General features: G+C 40.0%; 1 non-coding gene across 1 annotated transcript; it reads left to right on the top strand.

Moving 5' to 3' along the window:
• The first annotated feature begins 3,662 nt into the window (after window positions 1-3,662).
• On the top strand, window positions 3,663-3,766 carry LOC112792945 (small nucleolar RNA R71). Its single transcript, XR_003197661.1, has one exon. It is a non-coding gene; the product is annotated as a small nucleolar RNA R71 (small nucleolar RNA).
• The last annotated feature ends 2,679 nt before the right edge of the window (window positions 3,767-6,445 follow it).

The following is a 6,445-nucleotide window of genomic DNA, read 5'->3' on the forward strand; positions in this document are numbered from 1 at the left end:
GCAATAGTCGAATAGTCAGGTTCTCCTACCATCCTTTCCTCATAACTTGCTTGGCTGAAACGTATGTTTTTCAAGCCAAGAGCTTTCATGATTGCCTTAGGGCTGAAGTCAACTTCCACCCCTCTCACATAGCTTTTGTATGTAGGTTCCATGGTTGTATCCTCCCTTACTGCATTTGCATAAAACTCCTTCACCAGGTTGATGTTGATTTTAGTGATTGGCTTAGTCAGGAGCTCCCACTTCCTCTTTTTGATCTTCTCCCAAATACTTGGGAACTCATCCTTTTCAAGGTCAAAGGGAACCTCAGCTAGTACCCTTTTACGTCTCATCCATTCGGCTTGAATCTCATGGAAAACTGATTTGTATTTCCATGCATCAAATTCCCTTTCCTCCTCCATGGGTTGCTTGTCTTTTCTTCTTTTGTGGCTAGATGAGGCTGCCATTGGTTCTTTAGTTTTGGAGAGTAACAAGCTAAGGTTGACAAGGTGAAGTAAGAAAGTGTTGTTAGAAGTGTGGTGAGGTTGTTTTCGGCAATAGATAGTTATGCTATGATGAAAGGAAATGTGCAAGAAGGAGATTTGGTGGTGTGGAGCTCGTTCCCCAATTGCTTCTTTTTAGTGCAAGCAAGTGAAAAATGGACGGCTAGGGAAATTTGTGAAGGATGGCTTGATGGTAAATATATGAATTAGGGAAAAAGGACGAATTGCTTTTCACTTTCTTGGAAGTATTCTAGGTGCATTAGGTTGTACATGTAGCTATCTTTTCATGCAAAACTTCTTTTTCCCATTTGTTAGTTTCAAAGATTTTTGAACTTCCTTTTTGACCAAGCACCGTGCCTCCCCCTTTGTCTTTTTCCTCCATTATTATCCTTCCTTTTGTACCTGCACAAACAAACAAATTTGCTATCATTTCTTTCGGTCATGTGAATGAGGAATAGCATTTGCACATGTTTTTCATTCTTTTTGAATTGTAGATCAATGATTAACTTTATGAGCTTATAGCCGTGACTTTTTATATGTATGCACACTTATTATTGGACACCAAACTTAGTGTTTGGTAATGTCTCCTGATGACATGAAATCCATGTTGGTTGTCCTTAATGAATGTGCATAATTCTAGTAAATCATAGTCATTTTGGCTCTTTGATCCTAAACAATTTTACTACCTAAAGTAATTGAAATCAAAGTATTAAACATGCAAATGGTGTACTTGTCATGAATTTCTAAATCCAGAGGAACTTCTTGCTTTTCATTAACTGTGTTCAAAGAGGAACACCAAACTTAATGTTTGGTTATGCACCTTAAATGAAAGATTGAATACAATTTGATAAGATTTGGGATGCCTTCAGGCACACCAAACTCAGAGACCAATTGTATTTTATATGCAATGTTTAGTGCACCTTATCAACAGTTGTCCTGAGGATTCAAGTTCATGCATAAGAGACCATGCTTTATTAGATGCAGAGTAAAGCAATAAGAGTAAGGATACTAAAAACATGGGTTGCCTCCCATGAAGCGCTTCTTTAACGTCACTAGCTTGACGGTTGTCCCTTGTTAGGGTGGATTGTAGTGCTTGATGTCTTCTCTTCTTACTATGAAAACGTCCCCATTTGATTCCTTTATGACTTCCAAATGTTCCATAGAAAGAACTTTCCTGATTGTGAACACTTGAGGGAGCTGGAAGGAATGGTTTTGAGGCCAGGTGGGATTGGCAGATAATGACTTGATATCACTTCATCTCCCGGAGAGAAACCTTCAGTGGGAATTTTCTTGTTTCTCCACCCTCTTGGCACTTTCTTTACAATTCTTCCTTCTCTCTTAGGACTTCTTCATTGACTCTTATGCCAGGAGGTTCCTTCTTATCTGTTTCTTTTAATTCTTGTGGCTTTAACTCTTGCAATTCTTGTTTGCCTTCCAAGGACTGTTTTAGAGTTTCAGTTGCTGGATTGCTTTCCTCCAAACAGAGATGGCTACTATCATCCTTAGGCTTTTCAGATTCTAGTTCAGGCTCAGATGCAGGTTTGAAAACATGGAAAATGAGCTGTTCATCATGTATTCTCAAAATTAGCTCTCCTTGTTCTACATCTATGAGTGCTCTAGCAGTGGCTAGAAATGGCCTTCCCAGAATGATAGGGTGTAAGTAGCTTTCCTCCATGTCCAAAATGACAAAGTCTGTGGGGAAGAAATAATTTCCCACTTTCACCAGCACATTCTCAACTACCCCTTCAGCTTGCTTTTGAGTTTTATCAGCCAGTTGTATGATTACATCAGTGGATCTTACCTCATTCAGTTGTAGCCTCTTCATAAGAGTCAGAGGCATCACATTTATGCTAGCTCCTAGATCACAGAATCCCCTGTCAATTTTTGTTTCCCCTATGATGCAGGGGATATGAAAACTTCCTGGGTCTGTTTTCTTAGAGACTATGTCCTTCTTGATGAGTGCACTGCATTCTTGTTCATATTACAGTTTGTCCTCCTTCAAAACTCTTTTCTTGCTCAGCAATTCCTTCAAATACTTGATATGTGTAGGCATCTGCTGGAGGATCTCAAGAAAGGGAATATTGATATGGAGAGACTTAAATGTCTCTAGGAACCTTGAATATGTTTTCCCTTTTTCACCTCCTCCTAACCTCTGAGGAAATGGTGCTTTTGGTTGGTATGTTTCCAGCGTGCCTTCCTTTTGCTTTCCTTGCTTGCTCAGTTTCACTTTCCTGCTTAGCTTCTTCCACACCTTCTTTCAAGATTTCTGACTCCTTTTCTGAGGGTCTGATTCCTTCTTCTTCTGAGACTTCCTTCAATATGGTGATGGCCTTGCATTCTTCCCATCTCACTCCCTTTTGTTCCCCCTTAGGATTCTTTTTGTGTCACTAGGGAATACTGCAGTTGACTTGGGAGCCTGTTGAGATAGTTCTCCTACTCGAGCCTCCATCCACTTGAGTTTTTCGCCATGGTTCCTTAAGGTCGATCTCACATCATCCCTAAAGCTTTTCAACTCACTTATGTCCTGCCCATGTTTACTAACCTTCCTTCTATCCTGTTTAATTGATCTTGAAATTGTTGGTTTGGATTAGGTTGGGCAGGTTGTTATTTTGGCCATGATATGGTGGTTGGGAGTAAGTGTTTTGTGTGGTTGGTATGATCTTTGGTTGGAGTTTTGGTATGTGGAATTGTTATGTTGGTTGTGGTTGTAAGGTTTGTGGTTTTGTGGTTGGCTTTGCTGGTTTCCCCACCCAAATTTGGGTGGTTTTTCCATCCTGGGTTGTAAGTGTTGGAATGTGGATCATATGATTGCCTTTGTTGGTTTCCCACATAGTTGGCCTCTTCCCAATCATTTCCTTCAGTGCTTACTTCCTCTTGATCTTGTGTGTGTATTGCAACCACTTGCTTTGTGTCAATTTCCTGGTGAGCTCTGCTAGTTGCTTGGCAAACACCTTGTTTTGTGCTAGAATTGTATCAACATGGTTCAGCTCCATGACTCCCTTAGTGTTGTGCCTCTCTGAAGCATAGTAGTACTCATTCTCAGCCACTGTCTCAATCACTTCAATGGCTTCTTCCACAGTCTTTTTCCTGTTCAATGAACCTCCTGATGAATGGTCTACAGCCTTCCTTGATTCATAAGAAAGTCCATCATAGAAAATATGCAATTGCACCCAGTCAGGGAACATGTTTGGTGGGCATTTCCTTGTCAACTCTTTGAACCTCTCCCATGCCTCGTAGAGCGTCTCACCATCTTGTTGTCTAAAAGTCTGAACCTCAGATCGAAGCCTATTGACCTTTTGTGGGGGGTAGAAACGTGCCAGAAACTTGCTCTCCACCTCATCCCAGGTTGTTAGGCTGTCCCTTGGGAATGATTCCAGCCACTTGCTGCCTTGTCCCTAAGTGAAAATGGGAACAAGAGCAGTTTATAGGCATCTTCCTGGACTCCATTGGACTTCACTGTGTCACAAATTCTCAGGAATTTGGTGAGATGTTGATTTGGATCTTCATTAGCACTCCCACCAAATGAACAATGATTCTCCACCATGATATGAGTTGTGGTTTGAGTTCAAAATTGTTGGCCTGAATGGGTGGTTTCTGAATGCTACTACCACAATTCCCAGAGGTTGGGTTTATGTATGAACCAAGAACCCTCCTCTCAGGAATGGCATTGTTTCCATCAACCCTCTCATGGTTGTGAACTTCTCTATCCATGTTGAGATCTAGAGCTTCCTCAAAATTGTCCTCAGATTCTCCTTCAGATTCTTCTTCTCCCAGTACCCTCTTCCTTCTTGCTTCCCTTCTAAGTCTATGAAGGGTCCTCTCTGGTTCGGTATATGGGGAGTTGATGTCTCCTCTCCTACCTGTCATACAAGAACACACCACAAGCAACAACAAGTGGAATACTCTTGGTTAATGGAAGAGTATGGTTAGAGCAGTTGAGGAATTAATTCAAATAGTTAGTGGGTCAGTGAGTTAGTTGCTTGAATTTAAAGGCATAAAGAAAGAAAGCAAATAACAGAGTGCAGAAATTAAAATCAACAAGTAACTTGAATTAACAAAACAAAAAAATGCTCAATCTAGTTAACTCCAATTTGAGAATTGTCAATCGAAAACCAATCCCCGGCAAGGCGCCATAAACTTGATTGCATAACTGATATGCTACGATTAGGAAATTGCACAATCGGCAAAATTCCTTCCGGCAAGTGCACCGGTTATCGTCAGTAAAAACTCACAATAGAGTGAGGTCGAATCCCACAAGGATTGGTTGAATGAGCAATTCGATTAGAAGTTTGTTTAGTTGAGCGGAATCAAGATTTGATGAGAATTGCGGAAATTAAATTGCAATGAATTAAAAGCGAGAAATAAAGTGCTGAAATTAAAAGGGATGGGGGGATTGCATGAATTGAAATTGCAGAATGTAAATAGAAAAGGTAGATCAGAATGGGAGTTCATTGGGTTAGGAGATATTGAGATCTCCGAATCAAAACATTTTATCTCTTCCTCAACCAATGCATTCATTGAATTTTGCTTGGCAATCTTATATGATTGGATCCCAATCCCTTGGCTCACCAATTCTCTCTAAAAACAAACAAATTCCCAATCCCTTGGTTTAAATGTTCATAAGAAGAGATGAAGCTCGATCACTGATTATACCACACAGTTTCATGAACCACAATTTGGTAGGATTACATGTCACAATATCCATCCAAACCCCAATCCAATTCACTGTGAGAAAGCTTCTCTAGCATGAATCCTCATTCCTTCCCAAGGTTCCGAAGGATTCCAATTATGGGTAGTTTCTTTCCCAAGAAACTACCCAATGGAATTAGATCGAGAAGCTTTCTAACAAATTCAAGAGAAAAGATTGAAGAAGAAGATAAAATATTATTGATCATTGAATTACAATAGAGCTCCCTAACCAATGAAAGGGTTTAGTGATCATACTCGAATTCAAACAAAAAATGAAAATTCTCAAGTGTCCAAAGTAAAAAAAACTGACTTCAATTCTATCCTATTTATACACTTTCTAAATTGAGCTTCTGTTGTGATTCTTGGGCTTTGAGGCCTTTCCCTGATTTCCTTTTTGCTTTGGGTTTATGATCCATAATCCTGATGAGGCTGTGATCCATTCTGTAACATTCATTGAGCAAACTTAGTGATAAACAAGTAATGACACAAGACTCACAATTTTGAAGTTCCAGACTCATCAATTCTTCAGGCCCAATCCATAAACTATGATATTCAATTGGGTTCATACCATAATGGTTTAAGTTAATATTTGTGCTCCAATGCTAACTTAAACCTCAATATATTGCCCAGAACCCTTTTAAAGAGTGGCGTTTAAGTTGAAGTTTAAGTTCAGTTTAAGGTCAAACTAAAACTTAAACGTGGAATTGGAAGAAAGCAACCAGGAGGTAATATCGAACACGTTTAACTCAGTTAGGTTAACTGAGGTTAAACTGGAATGAAGAGCAACCCTGGAGGCATTAGGGACTTCTCTTTGGTCAACTAGTTAATTGAGGACCTCAACGAACACGTTTAACTCCAGTTTGAGGTCAAACTGGAGGTTAAACTTGGAAATGAAGAAGCAACCCTGGGGAGTAAAACCTCGAAACACGTTTAACCTCCAGTTTGAGGTCAAACTGGAGGTTAAACGTTGGAAATCTTCTGTGCTCTCTATTGCTCTGCGTTTAACCTCCAGTTGAGGTCAAACTGGAGGTTAAAGTGGATGCCTCCTTGGTGAGATAGTAAATGTCGAACACGTTTAACCTCCAGTTTGAGGTTAAACTGGAGGTTAAACGTGGAATGCATTGTGCCTCCCTTATTCACATTCTCATTCTGAGCGTTTAACCTTCAGTTTAGGTAAACTGGAGGTTAAACTGGATCCTTGTGCCCTATTCTGGCGTTTAACTTCAGCTGAGACATTTCCTTCTATAATTTTGGCACAGTGGACTTAAGGTCCTTTA

The sequence above is a fragment of the Arachis hypogaea genome, chromosome 3 (genome assembly GCF_003086295.3).
Source record: "Arachis hypogaea cultivar Tifrunner chromosome 3, arahy.Tifrunner.gnm2.J5K5, whole genome shotgun sequence".
Lineage (NCBI taxonomy): Eukaryota > Viridiplantae > Streptophyta > Magnoliopsida > Fabales > Fabaceae > Arachis > Arachis hypogaea.